Consider the following 21,365-nt stretch of genomic DNA (forward strand, 5'->3'; position numbering starts at 1 on the left):
AGTGTCTCAGACAGTGAGTGGGGTTGAGCAAAGGCCAGAGTCAGAAAACACAATAAAAGCAGTAACATTACTCTGAAGCTCTTACCTGACACTGATTTCTATCTGTTGAATGACTGCTGCACCTGCACAAAGCAATTTGTTGACAAAAGCACTCCCATTCTCAATACCATAAAATTAGTCTAGTTGGCCACCATATAATCTGGCTGGAACTAGATTTAGTCTCCATTATGCCCTGACATTGTCCTGATAGCTGTTATCTTCTCAACTAGAAGCTGACCCCATTAATTCATTCTCATCCACCCACCCAGTCATTTGTTTAAAAGTATTGTAAAGATGTAAGAAAATTACTGGGGCCAGATGATAAATTTAAGCTGTTATTGCTTTGATTTGATACAAAATATTGTCTAAATAACCTTTTCTGTGTTATGCACGTAAAACATTTCTTTTTGTGTATGTAATAGGGTCAATTTAGTAACAACAGCTGTAAATCAGAGGTTTATGAAGATGGCGGTACATAGTTTAACCGCAGGTGAGTAAGAAAGAATTATATTTGACACATGCTTCTCAGTACAAACCGTGCCTTCAGTTTTTGTCTTTTTCGACCCCGCAGTCTGGAACTCCACCCAACTCCAGTTCCTCTTCCTTGCTCCCTCCCTCTCTGCCTTAAAACTCACTCATCTCTCCCTCAGCTCATCCCCCTTCTCACCTAGGTCAGACTCCCAGTCAGTTATGTGAAGTGCTTTGAGACAGCCTTCCCACATGAAAGGACTATATAAATGCACATTGTTGATCTGCGTTTAAAACCAGGGGGTTGGATTCAAAGTAAAATCTTGTAACTCCAGGCTCCTGACATTTTAGACAGATGGGAGGAGAGCTCAAGTTCTCCAAAACAAGGAAGGAGATGAAGGAGATGGTCAAAGTGACAAATGACATTCTGTCCATCTGCGACCAGGGCTCCCTCTGCCTCATCGTCCTCCTTGACCGTCGACCACTCTATCCTCATCCACCACCTCTCTCTCACCTCAACCTGCACGGCTGTGTCCTTGATTGGTTCAGATCGTACCTCTCACACCCCCTGCACTTCATCTCCTCCAAATGGCTTCTCCTCTAGCCCCCGGACCATCTTGTGTGGTGTTCCTCATGGCTCTGTCCTTTATCCCCTCCTCTTTAACATCTATATGTTCCCCCTTGGTGACATCAGTCACAGACATGGGGTCAACTTCCACATGTAAGCGGATGACACCCAACTCTACCTCTCTGCCTTCACCCTTGACTCCAGGACCACTGCAGTACTGACAGAATGTCTGTCAGACATCAAGTCCTGGATGAGAGCTAACTTTCTTCAGTTGAAAGTCAACAAGACCGAGGCTCTCCAGATTGGCTCCCATCAGCGTCTCCTCATCTCAGGCGCTGACAACATCACCATTCATGGTTGCACACTCAACCTCGGGGTCTTGTTTGACCCTCAACTTTCTACCCCACATTTGTGCCATGACCCACTCTGCCTTGGACCACCTCCGCAACGTCGACTGGCTCCGATACTGTCTCATACCGCAGGCCACCGAAACCCTCATACACGCCTTCATTATCCAGGCTCAACTATTCAAACTCACTGCTTGTTGGCCTCCCCAACTCCTCCCTCCACAGGCTGCAGATCATCCAGAACTCTGCAGTCCGTGTCCTCTCCCGCACGAGGCTCCATGACCCTATCACTCCCTTCCTCGCCCGATTCCACTGGCTTCCCATCACACAGAGGATACAGTTCAAGATCCTGGTCCTCACCTTCAAAGCCCTCCATGGTCTTGCTCCCCCCTAACTCTCCGACCTCCTAACCCCCTACCATCCTGTTCGCTCCCTCTGCTCAGCGGGCTCTGGCCTGCTTCACGTCCTCCGCCTTGCTTGCCTCACTATCAGCGGGCAGGCCTTTCGCCACTCTGTGCCCAACCTCTGGACCTCCATCCCACGGTCCCTCCGTATCGCCCCCTCCCTCACCGCCTTCAAGACCCACCTCAAAACCCTCCTCTTCGACCATGCTTTCGATCTCTCTGCTTCCTCCCCTGCCCTCCCCCATCCCCCATCCCCCACCCTCAGCTCAGATCCGTAACTCTGTCTGTCCAGCGACTTGGGACGTCCTCCCGATGTGAAAGGCGCTATATAAATGTAATTTTGTTGTTGTTGTGGTTCATGACGGCGCAGTTAAACAGGTAGTTATTTTAGAAAGGTTTTGAAAGCATAGGGGGAAGGTGGAGTGATTCGAGAAGAGTGTTCCAGAGAGATGGGTTGAGGCGGGTGAAAGCTTGCCCGCAGATGATGGAATGGAGGTGATGGAGGACATGAAACAGACCAGAGTTGCCTTTTTTTGACTAATTTGAGAGATTATTTAACAAAATTCTTAATTAGAAATGTATAATTATTGAATTTCTAATAATTTCTTATCTTACCTAACAAATTTTTTGTAAGAAATATATCACACATCTAAGACATCAAATGTGCTTCGGTGCCTTGTGTTTTAGGAATTTGATAATTGTAAATTTGTTAGCAAGAATTGGTTAAGAAACACCATAAATTGAAACCTAATAGTTTTGAGAGTTTTAAAATCTATTTCACTCAAGGTCTGGCCTGTGGCCTTTTATATTATGTTTTATAAGTTTATGGCATTTCATATTACCATTCCGGAGTTCAGAATGAAGTGTAAAGGAGAACGCAGCACTGCATTTCAGAGCTCCAAGTCTGTGGCCTTCCTTCCTCCTAAATTGTTTTCCTGCAGGGCTCAGTCATACAAAGATGTGGCCAGCAGTTGCCTCCAGAGGACCAGCCTTCAGCAATTACTCCTGTGCAAATAGCTAATCCGACTCTGTGCCAGGTCTTGTTAGATTTGGAACTGGGAAAACCATGTATTGTACATTATTAGCTGCCTCCAGAGATAAAGCAGTCACCTTTAAAGTGATGTGTGGTCTGCTGACTGTCGACAAGAGTTCACTTTGTGCCAAAAGTAATTCTAAGCAACTCACCCTGAAACACGGCCAATCATCATCTTAAAGTTATCTATCGTCCCAACAAACTAATATCTAAAGCATTACAGGATGTTTTACATTCTACAGTCATTTCAGTAGCACAGGATGGTTCTGCATACTCAGCTGTTTCACATTGACATAACTGCTAATATTTACAAAAACAAAGAATTTTGCATTAACATTGAAATATCTCAAAACACTTCAAACAACTCTGTCCCTTTACTCACATTGACACCCCTCTGCTCCTTTGACTCTCACTCTCACCTGTGTCCCCTTTTCACTCCCACTCTCATCAGTCTCCAGCCTCCCACTTTCACTCCCACTTTACCCACACTTACATCCCTATGCTCCTCTCTTCATCGCCCCACCAGGGCTCGGAGTCAGGTTCCGCTACTGTTAAGAGCTCTAAGACGCTACCCTGCATGGAGGGCAATGTGTAAGTGCAAGTTGTGGTTGTTATAGCCATTTGATTTCATCCTTTCAGAATACCCTCTCTACTGTCTTCCCATTTTTTTCACCAAGCTGATTCTTAGAGGTAGGTACACCCAAAGTTATCTACAGGAAATGATAGAAATCAATGAGAAGGGGACTGGATTCAATAGGTGTAGGGTAAACCCCCAAATATCCAAAGAAACATTTAAAATCAGGCCAAATATTGATCCAACAGATCAGTGATCTACATTATAGTTCCTGAGTGGCACAATATGTGCCTATGGCAAGTGGCCAAGTGCCCAGGGATAAGAAGGTTAAGTAACATTCTCTAAATGCATTTTCTAAAACAGAGAAGACGAGAGAACAACACTAAATAGACTAGATAGGTCAATTTAGTGGCAGAAGTGAAGCAGTGCTGGCAATACAATTAAATTCTCCAGAGATAAGTAAGGTGATCATCATTTTCCACCAAACCACTTTGAAACAGCTCCTCACCCAGCTCCTCAGACTCTTGGAGACAATGAACAAGATCACAAGATCACAGGTTTTTTTTAACTGTGCTTACAAAATATCTTACAAAAACAGTCACACTGCACAGTTGACATGTAGGTGATGCGAGTGATAGAAACGTATAACACATTGGTCACTGTCCACTTATGCCTTACTTCCTGGAGTCTTTGGCTTGAAAAAACAATAACCCTTTTATAATAATAGCAATCCTTGCATTTGATATAGAGCCTTATCACGTCCTCAAGACATAATAATCCTTGCATTTGATATAGCGCTTTTCACGTCGGGAGGACGTCCCAAAGCGCTTCACAGAACATACTGTAAAGTGAATTGACTGTATATTTGTGGACGGACGTGGCAGCCAATTGAGCACAGCAATGTCCCACAAACAGTCATGGATTGAAAATGACCAATTTATTATGTTTTGTTTTTGGAGGGATTATTATTAGGCGTGTGGAGTAAGGAAACTTGCCCAACGTTTCGCTCTGCCTGGAATTGAACCCAGGTCTCTCACTTGCAAAGCGAGTGCTCTTACCACTGAGCTACAGGACTCCACATCTCAAAGTGCTTCACAGAATAAGAATTTGCTAGGCAAAAGAAGATCAAGGACCATCCACCTTCCACCATCCTGGCAGATGCATCTACATGTCGCGTTCCAAAATATGTATTCTATTCTGTGATATTATTTCCAAACACAAATCTATCTAATGTGTCCTTGAAAAAGTGCTCCCTGAGTAACTTCCCAATACCTCTCTCCCTGTTTCAATTTTTCCATGCCTTCCCTAGATCTCTGTCCTGCTTGTACCTCATTCTTTTCTTGCCCATTCATTTCAGCCAACACAGTCTTGTTGTGCCCTCCCTGAGCCAGCATCGGTGGCTGTGCCTTGAGTCACAACACCCTAACTTCTGAAATTCCCTGCCTCTATCCCTCTGACTCACCCCTCTCTATCTGTCTTTAAATACGACCTTAAGACCTACCTCTTGGACTGCGCCTATGGTCCCCCACCCCCCTTTGATGCCAATTGATGGACATTTGACCAAATACTTACATTTTACTAGAACTGTGGTTGTCATCAAATGTCTGATTTAATATGAACAGGATATAGAAAATGTGATAAGAATAATAATATGTAATGTAACACCTTCAGGAGGATATCTCAAAGCTCTTCAGAGGATTAACTGTAAAATGCGGTGATTGTATATTATAGTTAAACTTGGCAGCCAATTTGCACATAAAATTATACCAAAATGCATCAAAGTACATGAGATGACAGAGAGTGACAAAGATTACTCTCTAGTTTCTGAAGTTTCTGCACTTTCTATGAATTTTGGATCCCATTGGGCCAGGTCACTCTGTTGATATTCTATACTTGAAATACTTAATGCACTGTTTCTTCTTTTCATAGCAACCAGCATAGCATCCATAATGTCCTATATCAAAAAAGGGGAAATTAATGCTGTCCAAGTGAAAATTCACAGATGCTTCTTAATAACTTACTGCTAACTGTGTTTTTGATTAAATGAGATGTAAAATCACATATCTGAAAATAATAATGATGATGATAATGATATATAATAATAATCCTGCATTTGGTGTAGCATTTTATAAAGTCATTCAAACACCTCAAACAGCTTCAGGGATTTACTGTTAAATATAGTGAACATATTTGTTACAATGGCAAGACTGCAGTTTTACAACACTGCAGCTCAGTGAAAGGAAAGAGATATTCTCCAGAAAGAAATTTCATATAACGAGACAATAGGATTGATATATTATATTGAGCAACTGATTTTCTTTCCATTGAGCACTTCAATCATTCTAAGAAGAACAAAAAGCCAGAGAAAACCTAGCAGCAGTTTTGTTCCGTCCTAATTGAACGTCTCAGGCTCTGCTGTGAGTCTTTGATCTCAGTGAGCATCTCAGTGAGCTCTGCTTTCCGTTGTGTTTGAACTTGCAGAATAACTATGCAGAGCTTGGAGGTTAGCACTTTATTATCAAGTTAATAATTTAGCACATCAAGTTAGCACTTGATGTGCTAAATGAGTACATAGAAGCGTAGGAACCGGAGTTGGCCATTCAGCCCATCAAATCTTTTTGCTGGAAGGTAATGTTCACTCAGAGGGGAATGTTGTTTTAGCCTCAACTAATCTCACTGTACAATACCTAGTATTCTTTTTTTTGGGGGGTGGGAAGGTAGTACTACATAAACGATAAAAGGAATAATCCTTATTGCAGGGTACTGTACTAACATATATTAGAATATTGATTCAATTGGTGTCAGCATGGCTCTGTTGGTAGCACACTCACCCCTGAATCAGAGGGTTATGAGCTGAAGCTCATGTAGCCACTTCACATCAGCTACTGTTGTGTTTAAGCGTGTCCAATTCTCGCTATCAGTTCTGAAGTGTGGGGTGGGGGGTGGGGGGGTGGGCGCTGGAGAGGAAGAGACACCCGATTTGCCTACACCCAGAGAACACAGATGCTGGTATGCAAAAGCAGAAGTGGTCACTGTAAGAAACTCTGAGTCATTTCTTTCATCTGAAGGGCCTTTTGGAGCTACACCGCAGAGGCCAGACGTCAGTTTGAAGATATCATTTGATTCTGCTCTCTGTCTCAAATCTTCCATTGTTTACAGAAACACATGGCCTGCTCCAGAGAGCTCACACACAGTGCAGTGACAACTCCAACTGTTTCTCAGTTACAACCGTGAGTCAGTCAGCCAGTCAGTTAGACTAGACATAGTGACATTGGGAAGAGGGGCAAACAACTGGAGTTTGAAGGTCATCATGAAGATGCTGACACTTCACTGTGAATCAAAATGTTAGCTCTCATTTAGTGCTGGGAGCTCCGGCTCACATCAGCCGTTTTGTGTGGTTGGCTGACCATTGTCAGCTAAGCAGAGCTGAAGCCTCAAGATCCATAACCTGACGTTCTGGGGTAAAGTTTGGAGCATTTCACAATTTGTTCCTTGCGTGAACTTGTGTGCAGAAATTTCTGTGCGACTTTGTTAGGCACAGGCTTTGGTCAGTGATTGATTGGCAGCGGGGTCATCCCCACTCATTCCCAGCCATCTCTAATTCTCCTTCCTTCTGCTCTGCTCGTATCTGCTGACCTTGAGGCAGATTCTCACAACAGGAGTAAAAGAAACCGACTTAAAATTCAGTCGGCATCAAAACATAGTTTAAAGTTGGGATTTTACCTTGTGTTAAGGCCCTGGGATAGAGGGTTGGGGGTTTGGGGGGGAGTGGGGAGGATTCTACAAACATTACCCCTTTATTTGCCATATCCTCTCGTCTGCTTTTCAGAACTGAAAAGTGTTGTTACATTTGATAAGCAATATTTCAGGGTACTGTATTTATCTGTAACTGCTTACTTTGAACAGCAACGTCTTAGCAAGATTTTAACAAGTGTTATCACACATCAAATATGCTACATTTTGCATGATAAAATGGCAGTTTGAACTGCAGGTATTTTTAAGATCTCCTTTCGCCGTTTTAACCCTTATCAAACATGATGAAAATCTAGATAATCTGTGAAATCTGTTGACCATAGTAAGGTTGAAGAGGTAGTTTTAAGGGGAATGTGAAAACAAAACTAACAGCAACAAAACAAATACATCAGAAACACCAATTATAATTTCTCTTAATTGCTCCATTTGGTCCCAAAACTCAACAGTACACTATCATTTTGGCTATTTCACTTACTATTTGATGATTTGACAGTAAGATTCTCTCCTGCCCTTTCACTGACATTATGAAGGTGTATGCACCTTTCTGTTGTTGATGTCAAATTAGCTGTGTTGAACCAGGAATGAGAAATAATAGAACTAATAATTAAAAATGAGAATAGTAGAATTATGAGTGCTTTATTTTTCTATGATTTATTTGGTTGGTTAAACAACAAACATGACTGGGGTACCCTAACTTCTGCACTACTACTAATTCATTAAAACAACATTCAATTGCGTTTAAAAAATGTCCTCTTCCTGCTGGTTTTAAATCTCAGGTGAAATGAGTTAAGAACAATCTTGTTTGCCCCGCCCTTTGTTTGAGACTAATGTGACTAACGTAGTTGGTAATCTCACCCAGAGGGAACATAGGTCCTGGAACAAATCTCTTCTGAATCCATGTTTTAGGCACGGTGGGAGTGTATGGATTAATCACTATTCCGCTCCATGTGCTTAGTTTAGCGAATTTGTCCTCATGTGCGCATAAATCACTAATGCGATTTTAAATACCATTACACTTGAATTGTAAAATTCAATTATGCATCTAAAATCATATTACAGTTAAGTATACGTGCACAGAGTAATGTGCTGACTTTCGCCAGCAGAGCAGAATGGTGCAATATTGGGGGAGCACTGTCCCGTCTCCCAATCACGTGGGTGCCAATAATCCCATGAAGTACCAAAAAGTACATGGAGTTTGTCCTGATGTCCTGGCCAACATTCTTCCAGATAAGTCATTCACTTCCTGGATGTTTGTGGGTCCTCAGTGTCACATTGACATCTGTTACTTTGTCACAAATACACAATACAATTTATATAACACCTTTCACATTGGGATGATGTCTCAAAGCGCTTTACACAGCTGACTGAACACCTGAGTTGGTGAATGGGGTAAATCTGGACTAAACAGCAATTAACTGTGTAATGTTTTGAGATGTCAAATGCAAGTATTATTATTTAGGATTAGATTGACTAACAGCACCTCAACTCTACGGTACTTCACCCCCTCTCCATCTCCTGATAACCTGCTAAGATCAGCCATTCAACATTTTGAACAGCAGAGAATGACACAGTTACTGCATTTACCATGAAGCTTTATTAATGTCATGGAAAATCTTTTTTATTTGTTTTAATGCAGCTTTTATATGCCTCTGCAGATAGGTATACTTCTTTAAATATTTCAAGCGCTCCGGACGCTGCCCTGCGTGAAGGGTGCTATATAAATGCAAGTTGTTGTTGTTGTAAATATGTATCTCTGCCCAAAATTGGTTTCTTCATAAAATGAGAGATACCTTTTCGTCCTTGAAATTTAAGATTTCTTTACTTTCTCCTGTTATGGTCAACGGTCTTCTGGCTTGTGTCCATCTCTGACTCTTCAGAGTAGCTTGTAGGCTTTTTCACATACCCTGTGCTTTCTCCAAAACACATGTTATTATGAGACAAACTACAGAGTATGGAGAAACGAACTTACAAAATAAACAGAACATAAGGACATAAAATTACAAGTCCTGAAAATATCCCCCCCACTTAGCCCAGTGGATAAAGGCACTTCTGGTACAGTGAACTACAAGGTCAAGTAGACAACGGGGTACAGGCCTGAATCTTGGGCTGCATTTATATAACACCTTTCATGTCAGGAGGAGCCCAGTGTCTAACATTTACTGTCAGGGCTCACACATTAATAATAATCGCTTGGGTGAGGTATGGTTTGTGACCTATGGCTGTGGAATTGTAACCCATTGGAAGGTTGAATTAGACAAATGCCTTCAAGGGAGGAGGAGGGGAGAAAACCAGTCGAGAAGCACAATAAACCAAAACACTGAAAAATGAAAATCGAGACGTATACACAGCTCTAAATAGTCAGGAAAATCACATGAGAAAATAACTGCAGAATCACTCAGTCTATAATATAAAGCATTGAAGAAATGTTAACAAGTCTGTATCATTGCCACTGTCAGTTCAATTGAAACCATCACGCTTGCTGGTTTACTGGAGTTTTGATGTCAGGCTGTGCAAAGACTCTGGCAGCTAATTTACAGCACATATTTGCAACCAGGGTGTGTCCTGACTTGCATGATACCGAAATGATTCACCTTGGAAAAATATTTCTAATCCACCTATAATCTTTAACCATTGTGTAAAATCTAAACCTTTAGATGGGTCTGCAAATATTGCAAAAATACTGCAAGTGTATCTTGTGTCATGTGTCCTGTGGAGGGATTCCAAATGTGAAGCACTAGGAAAACTAGAGGTTCAAAATGTTTAAAGAGAAACATGAGGTTCTGTCAGAGTGGACCAGAGATGGAATTCGCAAGATCACAAGATTAGTTTTGGGTAAAGATGGCCCTTCAGATAATTTGAAATCATAGTCTGACTTCAGTCTGAAACTCCAGGTGTGCGCTGCATTGTCAGAGATGTCAACTTTCAAATGAGATAAACTAAGGGCCCTTCTGCCTGTTCAGGTGGACGTTAAAGTTCCCGTAGCAGAAGGGCAAACAGAAGGGAATTTCTCCCAGTGCTCTGCCCCTTAATCCCCCAGATAAAAAAATTGAACATTCATGGCTGTTTGTGGGACATTACTATATACAAATTTGCTGCCACTTTTGCTTACAAAATACAATTACAACTGTGAGAGTGCCTTATAGAAATAGAGGGGTGGTGCTGATATGGTCAGGGACAAATGATGGGACTGATGAATTTTACAAGGGGTGATTATCTCAGAGGAATCTGAGATATAAAAAAGGCGAGGTGTGGATGGGAGGGAAAGCTCTCTACGCCTGATTGTGGTAATGAAGGCAATGGTGGGGTTTAGACCCACGAGGTGATAAACTTTTACAATACATTTGTCCTGTACTCCTGTAGCTCAGTGATTTTACAATACATTTGGCCTGTAGTCCTGTTCCTTGGAGTCCTGTAGCTCAGTGGTTAGGGCACTCGCCTTACAAGCAAGAGACCTGGGTTCGATTCCCAGCAAGGCGAAACGTTGGGCAAGTTTCCTTACTCCACACACCTGATAATATTCCCTCAAGAAGAAAAAACAATAATAAATTGGTTACTTCAATCCACGACTGTTTGTGGGACACTGCTCTGCGCAATTGGCTGCCGTGTTTCACCCACAAATATACAGTCAATTCACTTTACAGTATATTCTGTGAAGCGCTTTGAGACGTCTAGAAGACGTGAAAACCATTATATCAAATGCAAGGATTTTTTCTATTATTACATTTACATCAGGTGACCAGAGCTATATGATGACCAGGGCATTGTACAGCTTAAGCATGACTTTTGGGGATCTGAACCCAACTAATTTGGTACCATACCCCGGCATCCTGTTTGACTTGTTTATTGTTGCTTCACACAGTTTTGAATTGCGGGGGCTGATTAGTCCAGTATTTTATAAGGTTACAGTCAGACTAAAGATTAAAAATTACAGTACATGTTGAAAAGGAAAAGGAAATTCCTATGATGAAAGAACTGACAAAATGGTCAGCAGAAAATGTGTTCGTTCAATCTACGCTCACAATTGTTTTAGTCAAAGGATAGAGTGGAACAAGAGACCACTGTCAACTATCTCACATTCACTGTGCTGTGAAGCTGTCATCAAGTCTGAACAGCGCATACCAGAAATAAGCTGATAATTATACATCAGGGTATGCATCAAACACTGTTGGCAAAGAACTGGCATCAGATTCACAAGCTGCTGCCAAGTGGAAGAAATGGAATGACAAACATTGCGCAAGGAGCAGGGATCCTGGAATCCTTGTTTGGGAAGTTGAAACTTGTTCACACATTGCAGCCTGAGTAGACTTGCTTTAGACTTGCTTTAGTAGACCATCAGCAAGAAGCAATATATAAAAATTGTCCTTCAGGGTAACTGGATGTCTAATTGAACAGATGGTTACCTCCTGAGTGCTAATATGTCATTTTTCCTGCAAATTTTCTTCCTTTGCTCAAGGTACTGTCTTACTGCAATTATACTAATAACCCTTACATTTCAAATAGAGACTTTTCCCATCAGTGCGATGTCTCTAAGTGCTTCATAGGATTTACCGTAAAGTGTAATAACTGTGTAGTGAACTCGATAGCAAATTTGCACATGACAATATCCTTCAAACAGGAATGAAGTGAATGACCAATTTTATTTTGGAGGATTGTTGGCCAAGACACAAGGAAAAACTCCCTTCTCTTTTTAAATAGTGCCAGGGGATCTTTAACATCCACCTGAACAGACAGATGAGACCTTGATTTAACATCTCATTTGAAGGATGGCACCTCTAGCACTGGATTGGAGTGTCAGCCAAGACTGTGAATTCAAATACCTGGGGCCTGAATGCACATCCTTCTGCCTCAGAAACAAGAGTGCTATCTGCTGAATCAGGCTGACACACAGCCATGTGGTCCTTTCCTGGGGCACCGATTTTCTTCTGGCGCTTCATCTGAATCTTCATTCTTCACGTTTGATTGAGGCTGTTCAATGAGTGTTGGGTAGGCTATTCAACCATGGAGCCAAGCCTGATCCTGTCCTTGGGTTGTCTTCCTGACATGAAAGGCACTATACAAATGTAATTTGTTGTTGTTCTCACCTGCTCTTCTCACACATTCACTTTCCAGTGAGGGTCATTTGACTAAGCATCAGTCCAAACTCTCTGCAACCTAGGCCTGTTGCTATGGGATCTTTGCAGAAACTCACCTCTTGCCCTGGCTGAAATTATCTAACTCAGTACAGAATAGCCTGGATTTGAGCCAGCAGTTTACTGCTCTGTGTCATGCAGCACTACTGCGATGGAACCTTTACCCACTAGATTACTGGGGGAGCTTCAAAACTACAAAATTTTATTTAATTTGGCTCCAGAATATAATTTCAGAACAAGGGTACAATGAGGCAGATAAAGCCATGCGTTCAGTAACTGAAATCATTTTTGGAATGCTTATCGTGTCTTGGTCTAACATTAAGTGCCTTTTCTAATAATGTTGAGCTCACATTTGGAATACATGTGATATCTATCAGAGACATAGCCTAGGGTGGGTTCCCTAAAGCTGGTCTCAATCAATGAAGCTGAGTAATTCGGGCCCACAGCTTTGAACCTTTGGCTTAGGATCACGGATCACGGCCTTCAGCTGCTGGTTAGCAGAATACTGGCATTCTTGAGGTTTTCATCGACTAAAATGACACTATCCTGTTAACCAGAAACTGTCTTTTTGCAGCCTTACATTCTCCAAAAGTCCAATGCAATACACACTTATGCAGCACCTTTCATGTTGGGAAGACATCTCAAAGAGACCTCTCCTCCATTTGAGCCCCAGTGATGTCATCCTGGAAGGCCACATTATGCAGTAAGCAGCATTCTGTGAAGATTTTTGCAGGACCTTTTGTGATAGGCACTGGAGAATGATTTCTAATCCGTCCAAATAATGGAAGCGAACAAAAAGCATTCCAAGCAACATTTCAGTCACTGGAACCATGGCTTTATGTGCCTCATTATACCTTGGTTCTGAAGGAATTTGTGAATCTTATGCTGGAGTCATGAGGCACAATTTAATTCTGCAGCCTTAATCTTCCGATTGCTATCTATCATCTATTTATTATCTGGCTGAAAACATTCCGACTACAGATCGAGAGAGTTCAATGTTATGGCCGGGTTAATTTGAGGTGTGTAAGTAATGGTCATTGACGGCATTGGGAATCTACATTTTCACTGAATAAATCCTTTCCTTTTGAGATAAACAGACTTTCTGAGTAGGTGGCTGTAATAATACTAATAACTTGCTTTTATACAATGTCTTTCATATAAAAAAAATTTCAAAGTGCTTTACACAATATAATTAATTAGAAATAAATTGTGTGTTGTTATAAAAGCTAACACAGCAGCTAACCCGTGCCAGAGACAACACAATTTATATAGCTCCTTTCACGTTGGGAGGATGTCTCAAAATGCTACACAGTGCTAGCTGGCCACTCCAGCTGAGGATGGGTGGTGAGTAGGTGACGAATGGAAAGATGACCAAATGTATGATCAAAGACGTACATACATGATCGGGCATGAGTGATTAACAGATTCATACAGCCCACTGTAGAGATTCTGGAAGGAAACAATGGGCTGAAGCTGTAGCAGTTCACTATAACTGAGACACACCCACAGGGGAAAGGTCATTAGTTTCAACAAACCTAATCTCTTTTGGCAGCTTTCCTGTTATAATAACAATAATAATCCTTGCATTTGATATAGCGCTTTTCACGTCTTCTCGACGTCTCAAAGCGCTTCACAGAATATGCCGTAAAGTGAATTGACCATATATTTGTGGGTGATTGCTGTTCCTAGAAGTTGACAGCAATCTCACCGCTAAGTCAGAAAGATGTGTGTGCAAGTCCCACATTGGGACTTTGAACTCATAGTCTAAGATGACACTCTAATTCCATTGTCATAGGTACCATCCTTCGGATGACGCATCAATGATTAGAGCACTCGCCTCGCAAGCGAAAGACCTGAGTTTGATTCCTGGCAGGGCGAAACGTTGGGCAAGGTCCCTTACTCCGCATGCCTCTGTTTACCTAGCAGTAAATAGGAACCAGGTTGTTAGTCGATTGGCAGATTATTTTTCTGGTGGTAATAATTCCATTAAAAAAAATTGGTCATTTAATCCACAGCTGTTTGTGGGACACTGGTGTGCACAATTGGCAGATACCTGGGTTCAATTCCAGGCAGGGCGAAACCTTGGGCAAATTTCCTTACTCCACACGCCTAACAATAATCCCTCCAAAATAAAACGATAATAAATTAGTCATTTTCAATCCACGACTGTTTGTGGGAAACTGCTGTGCACAATTGGCTGCCGCGATTCGCCCACAAATATATGGTCAATTCACTTTACAGTCTATTCTGTGATGCGCTTTGAGACGTTGAGAAGACGTGAAAAGCGCTATATCAAATGCAAGGATTATTATTATATTCTGTGAAGTGCTTTGAAACAATGTGATAAGGTGCTATATCAAATGCAAGGATTAATATCATTATTAAACCGAGGTCCCATCTGTGCCTGTTCAGGTGGAATTTAAAGATTCCATGGCACAATTTAAAAAAACGAGGTGGGAGATTCTTCTGGAGTCCTGCCAACAATCCCCAAGATAACATTGGTCTTGGAACGTCCTCCCGACGTGAAAGGCACAACACAAATGTAATCTTGTTGTTGTTGTTGTTGATAGTCATTCACTTGAGGGAGATATGTTTGCGCTGTCACTAATTTTGAGAGGAAAACAACTTTATGACAGGCCTCATTCTGCCGTTTAAGATAAATGGCATCTGCCATCTATCATATAAGAATTCTTGTGATCTTTTAACATCTACCCAAATAAGCAGATAGGACCTCGATTTATTCTCTCTTCTGAGGGGCACCTCATCAACCTCGACTGTGAATTTAAAGTCCCAATTTGAGGCGGAAACACACAAACTTCTGACCCACAGCAGAGACTGCTATATGGACTGCATCGGGCTGACATCTCCACACACAATAGGTTTGAAATTCCACCCTGTGGTGCCATTGTCTTAAAATGTAAGATGGCTGTTAATGGAACATTGCTGCTGCTTTCATCTACAATTAATCAGTCATCAGACTTTACAAAAACCTCTTTGAGATATTTCAATGTAATAAAACTGAACTCACTGAACCTTCCCAAGGTAAAATTTTTAGACTCCTTTAGAGATGCGCTGTATTGATATGTTAGAATGCTCTGCTTCAATGACGAGCCCTTATTATTCTTCCATATGGAGTATGTTGTTGTGTCAGTTTGAAACAGGTGGTAGCACTTGTACCTCTGATTCAGAAGGTTATCCCAAGTTGGGGACTTTGCGCTCATAACCAGGGCCAATTGAAAATTGCGGAAATATTTGCAACAAATTGCAGGGAAATCTGTTGAATTTTGTGGAAAATAGTGGGGGTGATAGTTGCTATTGAGATACATTTTACTGCCAACCTATACTTTTCCACTTTACTAATAATGACTAATCATGAGGAAATAACACATTTCACACGGTTGTTGCAAAAACAATCTTAACTTCCTCCTCCTAAGGAGAAACTTAGGATTGTTTATCTGCTTATTTGACGGGGGATATGCCAAAAAAACACTCAGGACAAGTGTCCTGAATACAGGGCTATAGGAGCTCACCATCTCCTGTCTCTCAGGGCACAGCACCATACATAGAGCCAAAGAGAGACGCACACTCAGACACAGTGAGACACACACACTGACAGACACAGAGAGACCCACATTCTCACAGACACAGAGAGAGTCACAAACACAGACACAGAGAGACACATACACAGTCATGGACACACAGACAGAGGAGGGAGATCCATATACACATTCACATAGATACTCACACAGAGAGAGACACACACATAGACAATCTCAACAGTGGGGCCTCTGAGTGGAGCAAAGTCCATTTCCCACTTGCACAGCACCGCGCATCTGGAGCAGCTCTGCCCACAGTAGCAGCAGATAAACAGCGGGAGAGGCCTGGGGCCAGAGAATTCATTTTTAGCGGGTTTATAGCGGAGTGTGTACAAATTGCGGCTGCACACATCTATTAGCCCATCTTATAATCTATAAATGGTCTCAGTGCAGTGTTGGTGGAAGCCCTGCACTGTGGGAAGTTCTGTCTTTTGGATGAGACACTAAACCCAGGTCCTGTCTGGTTTTTCAGGTGGATGTTAAAGATCTCATGGAAGTTTTTGAAAAGAAATAGGTATTTTCCTGGTGTCCTGGCCAGATAGAGTCCTCCAGATAGATTGTTGATTCACATCATGCTGATGGTGGGATGGTTGGGCCTAGTTGACTGCTGCATTTGCCTTCTAATGCTATCAAGTGTCGTCAAGAAATTTCCTACAAAACACTTTGAGATGTTTTGTTCCAAATGCAAGGAATATTATTATTATTGTAGTGCAAGCCCGTCAACAGTAAATCATTGCAAAGCCTTTGTAGAATTATATTGATCTGTTTCTGATTTCAACTTTGAGCAATCTCTCAACAGGACCCAGTTACATTTACAGCTCAAAGCCTTGAACACCCACACAAACCCACTGTGACAGAGTCCTCTGGTGGCTGATCAAAGTAAGAATATTCCATTTGATGCTGACCCACCAGGGGTGAAAGATTCTTTTCCTCCGTAAAAACTGTGTGAAGGAAAGACAAAATAAGTTAACACATTTTCCCAGTTTAGCTTGAAATAATATTCTGCCTTTTTTTTAATAGAAAAAATACATTAATGTAATATTTGACAGCCACCTTTTTTTGAACAAAGCACCACTTGTACGAACATTGTGTAAACAGAATCGTTCTGCCTATGACCTTATGATCACATGTTTGCTGTAAAATGCCTGAAGAGTTAGAAACTAATAATGGTGATTTGCACTTATATAGGGCCTTATATGGAAAAAATTAACACTCTTCAAGTCCTTTAGAAAATATAATTGCTTAGAAATGAATTGCATGCTGTTATGTTGGCAAACGCAGCAGCTAATCTGTGTCAGCAACATCTCACAGACAATAAGATGAGAAGCTAATCAATTTGAATATGGAATAAATTTGGATGAGGAAGCCAATATAAAGCAGGGTAACCTGAAAAAAATAAAGCACGTTGGTTTGAAACAGCAACACCAGGGAGATCCCTTCACATGCACCTGAATCACAAACCAGATGGAACCTAAAACTAATAGCACAATCCGGAAATTAGTAACAATAATCAATGGAATAAAACTTTCCAGCATACTTTTTGTTACGATTTCTTAGAAGTCTCTCTTGTATAATGTATGCTGTTCTATCATCTATGCCTGCATGCTATGACTATATATGGTTGCCTGAAAGACATTCTCTGTACACTGCAGGCACAAGTCAGTTCTCTGTGAATGACTAAATAGACTTGTTCTGCAATTACAACATAACGAAATTACATTTGTAAAGCGCCTTTCACGTCGGGAGGATGTCCCAAGGTGCTGGACAGAAAGAATTACAGACCCGAGCTGGGGGTCGGGGTGGGGGAGAGTGAAGGGCGGGGGAGAGTGAAGGGCGGGGGAAAGCTGGGAGATCGAAAGCATGGTCAAAGAGGAGGGTCTTGAGATAGGTCTTGAAGGTGGCGAAGGAGGGTGTGAGGTGGAGGGACTGTGGGATGGAGTTCCAGAGGGTGGGGGCAGAGTAGCGACAGACCCACCCGCCAATAGTGAGGCGGGGGACGTGAAGCAGGCCGGAGCCCGCTGAGTGGAGGGAGCGAGCAGGATGGTAGGGGGTTAGGAGGTCGCATCACATAGTTCACTCTTTATCTTTTCAGGTTGATAACTGAGGCATGACTTAAATCTCACAGTTGAAAAACGATCAATATGACCTTTTCTATCTCCACCCACCCCTCCCCCCTCCCTCCCTCCTTCCTGAAAATGTTACTAAAATGACAGTGAGCAGCAAGCAGAAACCTCAGACCGTCACTTCCTGTAGCCGGATGGGTTCAGTGGTTGCCTTGCAGGAAATACAGTCACGAGGGAAGAATTCACTGAAACAGAAATGCAAATACTTGCAGCCAGATACAAGGAGGATCCTCAAGCTCAATTGTACAGAAAGAACATTCAGATCTGAGGAAAAACAAGCAACTGTTCAATCCTCTCCACTTCTCTAGTTAACGACCGTAGTGCATATTTCCCAACAAAATTCTCCTCGTTACTAACCTCTACAGTAAAATCCTGTGAAGTGCTTTGAGACATCCCCCTGACATGAAAGATGCTGCATCAAATGCAAGGATTATTATAGTAATACATTCAATAATTTAATAATACTTGCTTTTGATAAAGCAATATATAATAGGAAAAAATATATAATAGGAATATATATATATATTTAGGAAAATATATAGATACTGGATTTTCCTTAAGTACCCTACTGTCAATTGTAGTGATTTGTAGGCAAATGCAACAGCCAGTTTTCCACACGGCAAGGTGCCACAAAGGCTGTGAGGTCAATGACCAAGTTATCCGGATGATTATTTGTCAGGATACCATGAGAAACTTCCTTTTTGAGTAGTATCGTGGGATCTTTAATATCCAACTGCCACCACGTCATCTCGGCCAACAGTTTTTCCTCTCGCCCACGCCTGGTAACCTGCGGGGTACTCCAAGGCTCCATCCTTGGCCCCCTTTTTTTCCTCATCTATATTACTCCCTCTCAGCGATGTCATCGGCAGACGTATCGTCCATATACGTGGACGATACGCAAATTTCCTTCTCTTCCTCCATCTGCAACTCCCAGTCCTCTGATGATCTGTCAGCTTGTCTGACAGACGTCAAGGCCTGGATGAGCGCAATCTTCTACAGCTGAACATTGAAAGATGGAAGCCATACTGTTTGGCTCCTGTCAACGTCTTCTCTCCTGCAGTTCAGACCTCCTCACCCTACCCAATCTCTCCCTGAGACTCATCGAACTTAGGCATTAAGTTCATTCCCCAGCAATTGTGGAGTCCTGTAGCTCAGTGGTTAGAGCACTCGCTTTGCAAGTGAGAGACCTGAGTTCAATTCCCGGCAGAGCGAAACCCTGGGCAAGTTTCCTTACTCCACACGCCTAATAATAATCCCTCCAAAACCAAAAACAATAATAAATTGGTCATTTTCAATCTACGACTGTTTGTGGGACATTGCTGTGCGCAATTGGCTGCCACGTTCACCCACAAATATACAATCAATTCACTTTACAGTGTGTTCTGTGAAGCGATTTGGGACATCCTCCCGACGTGAAAAATCAAATGCAAGGATTATTATTATCTTTTGTACCCCACATCCGGTCACTGGCCAGGACCGCTTTCTTCCACCACATTGTTCGCTTCCGTCCGTAACCTCACTCCAAAAGCTGTCGAAATCCTTGTCCACACCTTTGTCACCTTCCGCTTCGACTACTCAAACGCCCTCCTTGCTGGTCACCCCTGCTCCATTATTCACAAAATTCAACTAATTCAAAACTCTGCTGTCCACATTCTCACCCACACTAAACTCCATACCTCCATTACTCTAGTCACTGTCAAAGCTCCCTGTCACAGAGAGGATTGATTTCAAGATCCTCACTCATGTACTTAAATGCCTTCACACCCTGGCAAGCCCTATCTCTCCAACCTGCTCTCTACCTACACTCCCTCTGCTCAACTGGCTCCACTACTATCCCCTCCCTCTGCTCAACTGGCTCCACTTTTAGGGGAATGAGCTATGAGCAATAATAGGACAAGCTAGGGCTCTTCATTCTTGAGAGAAGAAGTCTCAGAGAGGACCTCAGAGAGGTGTACAAAATTTTAAATGGGATTGAAAAAGTAAACACAGATCATTACTTTAGGATGTATTAGGAACAAGTAGAACAAGAGGACCTAGGTTTAGAGTTTCAGGACAGAGGAAAATTTAGGTGTGGGGAAGGACACTGCGAGCTGGTGGCAGTGGGGAATGGGGCTGAGTGTGCCCGCTTTACTTCCATATCAGCGAAACCAAGAAGAAGTACTTCACAGAGGAGATCTCGGATGAATCCGTGGTGATCGGTAATTACAGGACTCAGCTATGGCATAAAAAGTCACAGACAGTTCTCCCCTCCTCGCTCGGGTTAGGGATGCATGTGGAATTCCGGTACCCTGACACAAAGATTATTTTATCTTGAAAATATGGCTCTGAAGAGTGCTTTATCTTCACATCGCACACTCCAGGTGAACACCAGATCTGCCTGCACTTCAACTTTGTCTCTTTTTGTAGGTGGTAAAACTGCGAGTGCACCTCAATATCCAGGTGGAGAACATGGCAACAACTATCCCCAAATCACAGCCAAGGACAAGTTGACTGAACTTCAGCTGCTCATCTGGCAGCTCCTGGATCAGGTGGAGCAGATTCAGAAAGAACAGACGGTATAAAGAGGAGCGATTCCGCTTGACCAGAGAGAGCACCAACCAGCGAGTGCTTTGGTGGTCGATATCCCAGACGATTATTGTCATCCTGACAAGTATGTGGCAATGAAACACTTGGAAGAGCTTTTTCGAGGTGAAGAAACTGATATAAATCCCTACTGCTACTGCTGCTCCAGAGAATGTCACCACCAAACCGGAATCTCAGTCACTCATCTTTGAATTATACTGGGACCACGTTACAATTGTTAACTGAGAATTCTTTAGTGAATTGAAGGAGGGGATTTGTTAATTTGTCTTCTGATAGTCACCCAGGAAGAATATATTGTGGCGTTCGAGCTTGGGTCAGTCTAGAAGCTCTCTTGATATGATGGGAGATATGAGTAAATAGTTACGCTGATGTTAACAGTTCAAAGACAAAAGCTATTATTTTCACTCTTTTAAAACGACTGCATTCAGAGATTGTTTTCACCCTGACTGACAGCTGTAAGTTCTATGAAAAACAGATCCCACAAGATAAATAGAGGGTAGTAATCCCTTAAAAAAATACAAAAAATAATAATTTGATCACTCAATCCACGACTGTTTGTGGGACACTGCTGTGTGCAATTGGCTGCTACGTTTCACCCACAAAAAATAGTGAATTCACTTTACAGTATATTTTGTGAAGCACTTTGAGAAGTCTTGAAGACGTGATAAGTCGCTATATCAAAATTAAGGATTACTATTATTATTTATAGATCCAAGGAAGTTTTTCTTTATGCAGAAGGTAATCAACA

At 42.1% G+C, this 21,365-nt stretch overlaps 1 non-coding gene and 1 pseudogene across 1 annotated transcript; both read left to right on the forward strand.

Annotated features, from left to right (window-relative positions):
* The first annotated feature begins 504 nt into the window (after positions 1-504).
* On the forward strand, positions 505-20,740 carry LOC103179309 (annotated as a pseudogene).
* Positions 10,592-10,663, forward strand: trnav-uac. The gene has a single exon. It is a non-coding gene; the product is annotated as a tRNA-Val (tRNA).
* Positions 20,741-21,365: the final 625 nt, after the last annotated feature.

Source organism: Callorhinchus milii, unplaced genomic scaffold (genome assembly GCF_018977255.1).
Source record: "Callorhinchus milii isolate IMCB2004 unplaced genomic scaffold, IMCB_Cmil_1.0 Scaffold3, whole genome shotgun sequence".
Taxonomy (NCBI): Eukaryota; Metazoa; Chordata; class Chondrichthyes; order Chimaeriformes; family Callorhinchidae; genus Callorhinchus; species Callorhinchus milii.